This window comes from Mastomys coucha, unplaced genomic scaffold (assembly GCF_008632895.1).
Source record: "Mastomys coucha isolate ucsf_1 unplaced genomic scaffold, UCSF_Mcou_1 pScaffold9, whole genome shotgun sequence".
NCBI classification, from domain to species: Eukaryota; Metazoa; Chordata; class Mammalia; order Rodentia; family Muridae; genus Mastomys; species Mastomys coucha.
The window spans coordinates 5,469,019-5,481,779 of NW_022196915.1; positions in this window are offsets into that span (position 1 = coordinate 5,469,019).

Below are 12,761 nucleotides of genomic sequence, written 5' to 3' on the forward strand. Positions count from 1 at the left end.
CTGATTTTTCTTTCTAAAGATAAAGTTGAAATTTAATAATGGCACATATCTCTGGAAAAATGGCTCAGAAGTTAAAAGTCCTTCTGCCCTTCCAAAAGATCCAAGTTCAGTTCCCAATATGTATCTCTGGCAGCTCACAACTGTAGTTGACACAAGCTCCAGGAGATCTGGCACTCTTTTGGACTCCACATGTACTGAGCTCATGGATGCACAGGTGCATGTGTGCGTGTGCATATATACATACATACAGAACTGAAAAATAAGGTCTAAAAGATAATTTTGGTACATAGATATACTATTACCCAGAATTTAAAAAGAATTCTTTTCTGCAAGTCCTGATATAAACTATGAAATTCAAAAGTTGCAGAGGAAAACACAATGTCTAAAACATTCTCATTTTTATAACTAAAAGTATAAAAGGATCTATTCATATTGGATTGCTTAATTTACTGTGGGAAATATTTTCATTGCAATAGTAGAATGTGTTTCTTAATATGGGGTTTTATAAATCATACATTGAAAATAATTCAAAGAAGATTAAAGATGTAGCCCTAAGATTGTCGATACCTCCTTAAATAAACTTAAAATCTAAGATTTAGGGTTTCTGGCCTGTAGCCTTGACACCCCTCCAATCTAGCCCTCCAACTTCTTTCCTCCTATGTCTGTGCTGTCTCCTCCTGATTTTCTTCCTTCATTTCCATCTTAGCCAGAGTTCTAATCTCCTACCTACTGCTTTTTATTTGCTTATCTTGTTTATGCTTGTATTAGGAGAAGATGTAACCTCTTCTAATCTCTTCTTTTATGAAAAACTCAAGGTGATACTGGTAACAACTTTAAATAGTTTAAAAAGTCTTTAAAGTGCCAAAAGACTCTTGAAGTATATTTATTTAATTTTTATTTGTAATTATTTTTATTAGTTATTGCATTTATTTACATTTCAAATGTTATGCCCCTTTCCACCTTTTCCTCCACAAGATCCCTATCCCCTCCTCTCTCCCCCTGCCACTATGAGGGCGCTCCCCCACCAGCCCACCCATTGCTGCCTCAGTGGTCTAGCATTCCCCTATCCTGGGTCATCAATCCTCCACAGGACCAAGGGGCTACCTTCCCAGTGAAGCCATATAAGGCATACACATCCAGCTGGCATATATGTTCTGCTACATATCCAGCTGGAGCCATGAGTACCCCTGTGTAAGCTTTGCTTGATAGTTTAGTCCCTGGCAGCTTTTGGGGGGTCTGCTTGGTTGATATTATTGTTCTTCATAGGAAGAACAATAGCAAACCACTTCAGCTCCTATACTCCTTGCCCTAACTTGCTCATTCTCAGTCCAATGTTTGCTGTGTACATCTGCATTTGTATTGGTCCTGCTTAGGCAGAACCTATCAGGGGACAGCTATCCTTGACTTCTGTCCATAAGCATGTCTTGGCATTAGCAATAGTGTCTAGGTTTAGTATCTGCAGATAGCATGGATTCCTAGGTGGGGCAGTCACTGGATGGCCTTTCTTTCAGTTTCTGCTCCACTCTTTGTCCCTGCATTTCCTTTTGACAGGGGGAATTCTAGATTAATAGTTTTGAGGTAGGTGGATGGCCCCATCCCTCAACTGGGGGCTGTGCCTGTCCACTGGATATGGTCTCTACAGGTTCTGTCTCCCCTTTGTTAGGTATTTCTGCTAAATTCTTCCTTGTTGGATCCTTGGAACCTCTTGGGTTCCTGGCATCTGGGACTTTCTAGTGGCTATTGCCTGTTCCCTCTCCCCCACTGCTACACACTGTTAAGCCTTAGCTTTATGGGAGACCCCCTGAGTGAACCATGTGGAGCCTGATCGATGCAAAAAAAGCAAGAGGATTTTTATTTCAATGCACTTGAGGCCACCCCTGGCCCTCAGGAAAGGAGGTGACCCTGTACAACTTGTTCAGTGAGCTTTTATACAATTTTCAGGGCAGCAACTATTAGATACAATGTGATTGGTAAAACAGTGAGACTTTTTGAACTGACTGGTCTTCAGGGAAAGAGAAGGCAAGGATTTCCCTTGTCTGAAGGTGGGCAATGGTCCACCCTGCAGAATGTGTTCCCACCGGAAGGTTGGTTCTCATTCTGTAGTCTGAGGAATGGTAATTAGCCTCTCCCTTCCATAGGGGCATGAGTTCCCCCACCTTCCAAAGTTCCTGGCCTCCCGGTGTTTTTCTGAGATGTCTCTCTTTACTTGGTTCCCACAACACCTACTTTCAAATTCCTAACTTCTCCCTCATATCCTTCCATATCAGAACTGGCCACCCTTTTTCTCCCCTTCTCCTCTCTCCCTTCCAGATCTCTTTCAACCCAGAAATTATTCTCTTCCCCCAACTGCAAAGTACTATACCATCCATACTTTGGTGTGATCTTCTTTCTTCTTGTGTTTCATAAGGTCTGTGAGTTGTATCCTGGGTATTCTGAGCTACTTTTTGGCCAATATCTACTTATCAGAGAGTATATACCATGTGCATTCTTTTGTGACTGGATTATCTCATTCAGGATAATATTTTCAAGTTCCACCCATTTGCCTGTGAATTTCACGAAATGATTGTTTTTAATAGCTGAGTAGTATTCCATTGTGTAAAGGTATTACATTTTCCATATTCATTCATCTATTGAGGAACATCTGGGTTCTTTCTAGCATCTGGCTATTATAAATAAGGCTGTTAAAAACTTAGTAGATCATGTGTCCTTGTTATAAGTTGGAGCATCTTTTCAGCATATGACCAGGAATTGTATAGCTGGACCCTCATGTGGAACTATTTCTAATTTTCCAAGGACCCAACAGACTGACTTCCAGAGTGGTTGTACCAGCTTGCAATCCCACCATCAATGGAGGAGTATTCTTTCTCCATATCCTCTCCAACATCTGTTATCACTTGAGTTTTTGACCTTAGACATTCTGCCTGGTGTAAGATGGAATCTCAGGGTTGGTTTGATTTGCATTTCACTAATGCCTAAGGACGTTGAATATTTCTTTAAGTGCTTCTCAGCCATGTGAGATTCCTCAGTTGAAAATTCTCTGTTTAGCTCTGTAACCCATTTTTAATAGAGTTATTTGTTTCTCTGGAGTCTAACTTCTTGAGTTCTTTGTACATTTTGGATATTAATCCTCTATCAGATGTAGGGTTGGTAAAGATCTTTTCCAAATCTGTAGGTTGCTGTTTTGTCCTATTGACAGTGTCTTATGCCTTACAAAAGCTTTTCAATTTTATGAGGTCCCATTTGTCAATCTTGATCTTAGAGTATAAGCTATTGGTGTTCTATTCAGGAAATTTTTCCTTGTGCTAGTGTACTTGATGTTCTTTCCCACTTTTCTTCTATTAGATTCCTCATATCTGGTTTTATGTGGAGGTCCTTGATCCACTTGGACCTGAGCTTTGTACAAGGAGATAAGAATGGGTCAATTTGCATTCTTCTACATGATGACCACTAATTGAGCCAGCACCATTTCTTCAAAATGCTGTCTTTTTTCCACTGGGTGGTTTTGGCTCCTTTGTCAAAGATTGTAATTTTAGGTGTGTGGGTTCATTTTTGGGTCTTCAATTCTATTTCATTGATCTATCTGTCTATCTCTGTACCAATGTGGTTTTTATCAATATTTCTCTGTAGTATAGTTTGAGGTCAGGGATGGTAATTTCCCACAGAAGTTCTTTTATTTTGAGAATGGTTTTTTGATATCCTGGGTTTTTTGTTATTCCAGATAAATTTGAGAGTTGCTCTTTCTATCTCTGTGAAGAATTGAGTTGGAATTTCGATGGGGATTGCATTGAATCTATAGATTGCTTTACGTAAGATGGCCATTTTTACTATGTTTATCCTGCTGATTCATGAGCATAGGAAATCTTTCCATCCTCTGAGGTCTTCTTCAATTTCTTTCTTCAGAGACTTGAAGTTCTTTTCATACAGATTTTTCACTTGCTTAATTATCTTCACACCAAGATATTTCATATTAAAGGGGAGAAACCAAGATATTCCATGACAAAACCAAATTTAAATGATATCTTTCTACCAATCCAGCCCTACAGAGCATAATATAAGGAAAACTTCAACATGAGGGAAAATATACCCTTGAAGTATATTTATAACAATAATTAGAACATATAGTTCAACATAATACTGGTTTATATTTTTTCTTAAAGATTTCCCTTGTTTTGGATTATTGTAATGTCTTTCCTTTCTTCTCCTTTCCCCTCCCTTTCTTTCCCCTTCCCTCCCTTCTCCTTACCTCCTTTTTCCTTCTTGTTACTTTTTACAGCCCGAACCATCCCAACAGCATCAACCCTGGGATAACTCTGTATTAATGTTATATCTCTGGTTATGTATTTTGTGGCCATTGTTCCTTATGGAAATTGTTATTGGAAGTAGGATGAACTTATAAATACCTGGATCTACATAGTAGTGAAATATAATGCTATTGACTCTGTAGATCTTAACTGTCCCTACAACTAGTTCTTTTGGGAAATGTATGACATTCAAGTCCAAGAAATAGATTAGGAGCTAAGAAAAGGGTACATATCTTAGAGTGATCATTATGTAGCTGCTTGCATTTTGTGAATTTCTTGTCAACTGAATTTTTCAACATGTGGATACTTCTTGATTTTTCTCAATGAGTGAAGGCAAAAAAACATTATCTGAATGATAACAAAAAATATTTATTAGATATTAAAGCAAAATTGTGACTTCAAAGGTGTTTGAAATCAATATCTTCGCTCCTTTGAATTAGTCCCTTCCATACCATGAAGTGTATTCCAGACCTTGAGATATCCAGAATATGCATGATATATTTGAATAGTTCCAAGGCTAATAAGTGATGATTCTTTGATTTTTCAATACATGTTTTGACTTTCTACATACTTGATAATGTCTTTCTCTAGTGAGTCTTGGCTCTAGGAAAATCAGTGAACTGTTCTCATTTCTAAGGTATGGTCTTTTGAAAAGGAGTTTAGGATAAGTGTCATTATAATGTTTTAAAATAAAATAAAAATAATTTAATATTTTGGACATATTATTTGTATTAGCAAGGGTCTCTAAAGGAACAGAACTGAATATGTGTATCTCTGTGTATGTCTATGTGTGTGGTTTGTGTCTGTCTGTCTGTTTGTCTCCCCAACTCTGTTAGTGTGTGTGTGTGTGTGTGTGTGTGTGTGTGTGTGTGTGTATGTGCATATATGTGTGAATGTGTGTGTGTTAAAGAAGGATTTGTTGGACTGGCTTACATTCTGTTATCATCCTTCATTTTTGTTTTCTTCTCCTAGATAGCAAATATAATCTGTTAACAAGCAGTTATATGATATATGATGTTCCATCTATCTACACACACACATGATTTTTAAAAATACAAATAAATTATACCCATAACACATCAATTATATAAGCTATATTATTGTACTTTTAAATTATAAACACTTTCTAGCAATTCATGGGAGAAACAATGCTGTAGAATAAAGATTTTTCCTTTATAATGGAAGTTTCAGATAGTGCGTTTTGGTTTTAGCTAAAAAATAAATAAATTAAATCAAAGCAGGAGAGGTAAACACTGGTAACTTTCTTTTCAATGACAACTCGAATATTTCTAGTTAATTCTCAGGAAAAGTAATTCAGGTGGCATTTTGAATTGTGGTTTTGTCAATCTATGTTATTTTAATTACTTTTGAGAACCAAAGGAAAGCTCTATCAGGTTCCAGCCAGCCTCACACATGTGCTGGGTGCTGTTTGGAAGCCATCAAACCGGATTGAAGTTGTTGGGATGAGGATGGAAGCTAAATAGCCATTGAAAGGGAGACAGACAAGCAAACATCTTGATTTCTGTTCAGATGAAAAATGTCAGGATAATAATGGTAGTGTTGAAAATAACACAAGACATGATTAACAAAAGCTCCAAGCTCATGGTCAGAATCAAATAGTCAAATAGAACAATAGCTTTCACTTCCCAACAGGTAAATCTTTAAGCCTGGCTCATTTATTTTACAAATCACATGTTTTGCATATAAAGAGAATGATTTAAGTTATTTCCCAGAGATGATTGGAAAGGCTATTTTCTCAACACACAATTTGTGTTAAATTGTGACCCTGTTCTTTTTAAAATTTTATTTATCTTTGCATTTATTTATATTCGTGCATTTATTACTGTAAGTGCACTATGCTTGTATAAAGCTATTGGATGCCCTAAAGAGGGTGTGAGTCCTCTAGAGTTGGAATACAGATGAAGATGAGTCACCTGATGTGAATGCTGGGTACTGAACCCAGATCATCCATAGTAGCAGCAGAAGGTGCTTTTAACTGCTGAGCCATCTTCTAGTCTCAAATCACACATTTTTTAAGCAGTAATTCCCTCCAAAGTTTATACAATTATTTTGATCACCCATGGAATATAGTGCAAGTTGTCTGGACATTAATAATCAAAGCTCAATTTCAGGCAATTTTAAATATTGAATAAGTGTCATCTGAAAGGCTAAAATTATTGCTAAGTTTTCTAGAAGACCACCTAACAGAATGCTTTCTGCAGCACTTCATATGTGAAGACGAAATGAGGAAATCTATGTGAAGGATTTTGTCATCTATATGATAATCATGTGGTTAGCACAGTGTGTTCTTGGCCAGTGTATGCTTTACAGGAATGCTCACATTTACTTCAAGAAATGATTGTTTCTATGTAAAACATCAACTTCATCTTCATAGAATATGTGCTTAATTACTAAAGAAATAGAATACAGCCCAAAAATATTTCACTTACAAAATACCTTTCTCATAAATGATCACATGTTCTGGCTTAAGAATAATACATTTTCTCTCAACAGCTCATTTTTCTATGCAGTTTGGACCATTAAAGTAACCTTTTTTTTTCTGTTGATATTTGATTTGCTCACTTGTCTAATAAATGTACCAGATAATTTTGAGTGGACGTAATGGTTCGTATTCCCTTAAATCTCCACCTGAGATTTGGATTATTCCAACTCTGAAATTGTTCGTTCCCCAAAGAGGAATTTAATTCGGAAAATGCACATTATGTCAAGGCTTCCATAATTATGCTAAGGGCCACTTGGTGGTTGCACAAACTATTACAAACTGAAATATATTTGAAAGTAGTAAAGATTGTTTATTATAAATAAGATAGAAGTCAAGCAGGCAGAGCCTGACTGAAGCTAAAGGTCAGCAGCCATCTGTTCCCTGGTCTGATTTAGAAGAGCAGAAGGTTTAGCCTGCCATGCTTGAGCTGCTTTCAAATGCCCAATAACAACAGCAACCACAATAAAATAAAATCAGTTGCAAGGTGAAGCTTCGGAATTTGTCCCTAAAGCAAATTGCTCCCCCAAATAAACAAAATATTGTTTATTTACTTTTCAAATATTTTCCCACAGAACTTGAAAAATGATACAGCTTCCTAACCAAGATGAGTGCGTTAAGGACTCAGTACTGCACAACAAAGCATACCAAGCTAGATTCTAGAACATAGAGGTTAGAGATTTGCACAGCAAGCGTTACCTAGGTTTGCCAGAGATGGCCATGATTCCATATAGAAGTGTTAACTATGTTTGAAGAATGGCTTGTTAACATTTCTTTTCTTTTAGATTAATTTTATTATGTGAATGTGTATGCATGTGTATCATGTACCTGCAGGTGCCACGGGGAGGCTACATGAAGGCATTGAAATCCCCAGAGCTGGAGTTATAGGTGGGTGCGAGTTGCCTGGTAAAGGTGCTGAGAACTGAAGTCATGTCCACAGTAGGAGAAGCAAGCGTTCTCAGCTGCTGCCTAGTCTCCAGATCGCAATGTTGTTGTTGTTGTTGTTGTTGTTGTTGTTGTTTACTAAGTCTGGATATAGATGTATCTTTCTAGAATTTTTTTGTAAGAACCTCAAAAATAACATTCTGAATTTTTAGATCAGAAGACAGGTCAATTAATGGAAGGTTTTAGGTAGAGCAGGACCCTAAAGCTATAAGACTTGTAAACCTGACAATTCTTTTTAACTGCATCAACTCTTTTTGGTATTCCTATAACTGATCTCAATTTTCTCTCTTTATAACAACTCTGTAAGGGGTTTTTACCAGAGCAGACAAGCATGAAATTAATTTTCCATAGAAGTTTACTGAAGGTTGGAAATTTGCTGGTCAGTAACATTGGCATTAATCCAGATGCTGCCTTCACTGCTACTTTTCTTCATTTTAATTGCAGCAGATTTTATCAGCATTAATTCCGTAAAATATATTATATGTAAAAGCTTTAAGAGAAAAGAAGTCAGGGCTCTTTTTTTTCCCACACTTAATCTTTTAAATTTTAGCAAGTTTTATAACAGAACAATCCTCTATGTTTTAGATTTATTTACTTTGATCTATGCGTATGAGTCTTCCCCCTGAATGTGTACATATATGCAGCATGAGTGTGCCTAGTACAAGAAGAAGAAAGAAGAAGGTGCTACAGTCTGCTGAAATTGTGATTCCATGACTATTGTGGGCTGTTATGTGGGTGCTATGAACCAAACCCAGGTCCTCCGGCAGAGCAGCAAGTGCTTTTCACTGCTAAGTTGCCCCTCCCAGACTTCATACTCTGTTTCTTCATTCCATTTTTTTTTTAAATGTAGCAAATTAAATGTATTTGACATGTATAATGGGAGAACAGAAAAGGACATTGAATATCCTGGAACCAGAGTTACAGGCTATTGTGACCTGACATAGATGCTGAAAATCAAATTCGTGTCCATTAAAAGAGCAGAAGCTGTCCAACTCTGAAAAGTTTATTGTCTTGATATTTGTGGCTCCTTATATATAGAATACTGTGGTAGATGAGATACCTCAAGACTCTGTTGAGTAAATAAAAAGTTTGACTCCTTTTATATATCTTCAATAGTAAAAGTATTTTTTAAGTATTGAAGCTTGTTTAATGGATGTTTAACTGGGATCATAGCCCTCATAGTGTTAAACCCAGCATGTGTCTTTTGTTAGAAAACTATGCAAGATGACATTACTTCTTCAAAGTCTTCAAGAAGGATCTACTACCCACATGTGGAATAAAGTATGTGCAGTCATCACTAATTGTATGGCTCCAGTTTTCATCTACTCATTCTAGACCATCTTCCAAAATGCTGAGAGAGTAGCTACTCTCCAGACCTGGGCTTGAGCCTGGTCCTCCAGACTGCTCTTGCTGTGCTCTGCTTTTTGGGGACCTGCTTATCTTACAGAATTCATCTCAGTCCTACCTAGCTTTGCAGGAGAGATGTGAGCCACTGCTGTTTCTCACTCCCTGATGATAACGTTTTATGGAAACAGAAAACATAAAACAAAACAACATTAAACCTCCCTTAGTTCCTGAAACTGGCATACATTTTGTAAGTGGTATTTTGGGGCATTTTCTGTAGAACACAGGCTGTGCAGATTGTCTCATGCTTTTCCTTCTCAGATGCAATCATTTGCACCCTACTCAGAGAAGCCGCAGAGTCAATCTGGTGGGCTTTGGAGAAGTATTATTCGAATCTCTGACCTGTATCTCCTAAAGGAAAATAATTTATGCCTAGGAAATGCTGCACAAGGCTTAACCTCTATTTCTTGTGTATTATGCAAGGAAGGGACATGATCTGAAAGGGCAGGGCGCCTGGGGAATGAGAAAGGACCCACAAACTGGGAAAGGTTTTGTTGTAATATTTAAGTATGAGAGGCACTTTAGAAGGATGTAAATTAAATTAAGAACCAAAGGATGGATCTACCACTCTTCTTGAAAATTCATAGTAGGTAAGAATTTCACAAGTAACATATGAAGTCACTAACCACGAGTAAAAAGTTGATGAAAGTCATTACACTAAACTTGAACAATCCATTAAACCAAAGATAAGGTAAGCAACTAAAATGTAAGGAAGCATGTGGAAGAAGATATTTCCAACATGTATATCTAAGCAATAAAGTAGTAGTTATTTAAAATACACCACATTTTAACAAAATAGAGTGACATCACTTCCACATTTCTTTACTACATCCATACCTATTCTTGGACTCCACCCATGTATTGATAGTTTTTTTCTTTGATTATTGTTGCTGTTTGGTTGGAACCTTGCTCATCCCTTGCACAAGCTAAGGGACCCTGCACTTCTTACCATAAGAAGAAAATTCATTTCTAACATTTTCTCTCCCTGTCTCTGAGTGTCCAGCTGCCCACGCATGAGTGCTGGCCCAGGGGCTCAGTTTTCTTACCTTACATGGTCAAAATCCCAGCACTTAGGTCATCCATTGTCAGCCTCTGCCCAAAGTGCATAAAACCCTTCCTGCTTTAACTCTGGAGTGTGACATCATTGACCTCCACCTGTAAGATCAGTGAACTTGCCCCAAGTGCATACATACATACACACACACACACACACACACACACACACACACACACATATATATATATATATATATATACATACATATATGTAATTTGCATATTAAATATACATATGAAATCTGAGTCTTCTTGTTGTGTGTATATAGTTTCAAGGATGACCACTGCATTGGACAAGCAATAAAGGGACTCATCCCTAGGAGAGGCTAATTCTTCTATCAGACACTTGTTGTTTATAGTCCTTTGCTTAGAGCTGGGACCTTGAACAATTTCCCCTTCCATTTTAACATGTCTGCTGATATTGCCATTGTTCTAGTCTTATTTAGGTAGCAATTTCTAGGTAGAGACCATTTCACAGGAGACTTCCTGTGTTCTGGATTTTATACTCTTTTTTTGATGCTCCTTGAGTCATAGATGCAGAAACTCTGATATATGTATATGTAGAGGATGGGATCTTCATGGTCTGTTGATCTCTGCACTGTTCCCAGTTGTAGCTTTCTGTGATGGTCTCCACTTGGGCTGACAAAGCTGTCTGCAAAAACCATAGCCTAATAAAAATCCCAATACCAGGCACAAGAAACCCTCTTTTGAAGTGGTCAGGGTAGTCTAAATGAATTAATACACAACATAGATTATTGATGTAACTCTTGTTTCCTCTCAGGAGTTGATGGCAAGTCCCTATTGTTGCAGACTTGGGACTTGGGACTTAGGTTGTGAGATCCTGATCAAGATGCATCTGACATGAAAGCCTCTTTACTGTGATTTCCAACAGTAATATCCATTCTGCCAATGGAGAGATACAGTTAAACAGACCTACCCAGCTGAAACATCTGAGAGCCATGATAATCGCCATCATGGCAAGATATACATAAAGATGAAATTAGGGCTTTCACGTGATAGCAGCAACCAACAGCAGGCTAATTGGAATTAAGACTCACTCAACAAGAGGGTAATCTTAAGCTGGAATCCTAACCAGCTTCTTAGGACTAGTGAGGTCATGGAACTTAGAAAAGAATCATCTACTGCCACTTTGCTAGACCAGTATTATTTGTTACGATATACTAAATCTTATTCTTATACTCAAAGAATCTGTAGCTACCACTCTTCCTTAAAGGAGATTTTCTTAAGAGCAAGTGAAAACCATCACCGAAGTAGTAGTGTTGAGAATAACTATGCTACAATCAATATCAGATGAGAAACAACCACGTATGAAAATGACCAAGTGACATGAACTTGCCTTTTAGAGGAGAGGAAGCTTGAATGATGGATGAGATTTTTTTTTTTTTTTTTTTAAGGCTCAGTATCGCTAAATGCAGAAACACAAGTTTAAAAGCCTCTCTGTGATGCAAACCAATACTAAATAGACTTTGGGCAGGAAGCTTAAAATTCCAAAGAAGAAAATTCTCACTTACTCTGGTAATGTTTCTAGGTAGAGACATTTAAGAAAATATTGTGGCAGCCAGCGCAGGAAGGTAGATAACAGGCACAGAGCTCTGGTGCTGCCTATAGTAATGTGGGGCCTTCTTTTCAGGCATCTACAGGTAAACCCAGGTTTCTTGATGTTACAACAGGAGAAAATAAGTTTAGGAAGTACCAATATGAAGTTGAATTTTAATTCATTAAGAAGACTTTTTAAAAAATATCTTTAGTAGTTTTTGTTTAAGATATGTGCAAATGCATGACTGTGTTGTGTGGTGGGGGATGTACATCCAGGTGCATGTGTACCACAGGACTTCTGAAGATCAGATGACAGCCTGATCATATTATTAAAGGCAAAATCTCTCTTGTTATCCCCTGCTGTATATCCCAAGCCTGCTGACTTGAGAGCTTTCAGAGTTTCTTCCATTCCCACTTCCCATTTACCAAGGAATACTCAGATTAGAGATGTTTGCTTTTGTGTCCAGTTTCATGTGAGTTCCAGTTATTAAAACTCAGATCTTTAAAACTACATGGCAAATATTTCCTGCACTGAGCTATCTTCCCAGAATAAAAGGGAGTTTTAATGTAGATTTAAGTATACAGGTTAATAGAAAGAAAGGATATTTATCTGTAACCTAGAGCTCACATTTCATTAGGATAACAAGTATATATTTATGAAAGCTTGGAGATCATATTGCAAAGGGTTGTTAGAAAGCTTAAGGAGTTCATGAGGTGCTTCCCCATTATTGCTGGATAGGATCACATCTTATAAGACAAAACTATGGGTCATAAGAGATGCAAAGTGGAGTTAAGATATATTTTACTGTGAACAAAGGATATAGTTTCGCGTGTATAACTCCCAGAAAAATGCAGGTTCACATCTAGGAAGGGTTAAAAGCTTACTTGAAAGAAAAATACACTTAGGCCACACAATTGGTTTCTTGTCACTTTAACATCTGAAGTGAAATATCTCTACACAAAAGCAACATTTTCTCTATGCAGGCAAGCTTGCTGGC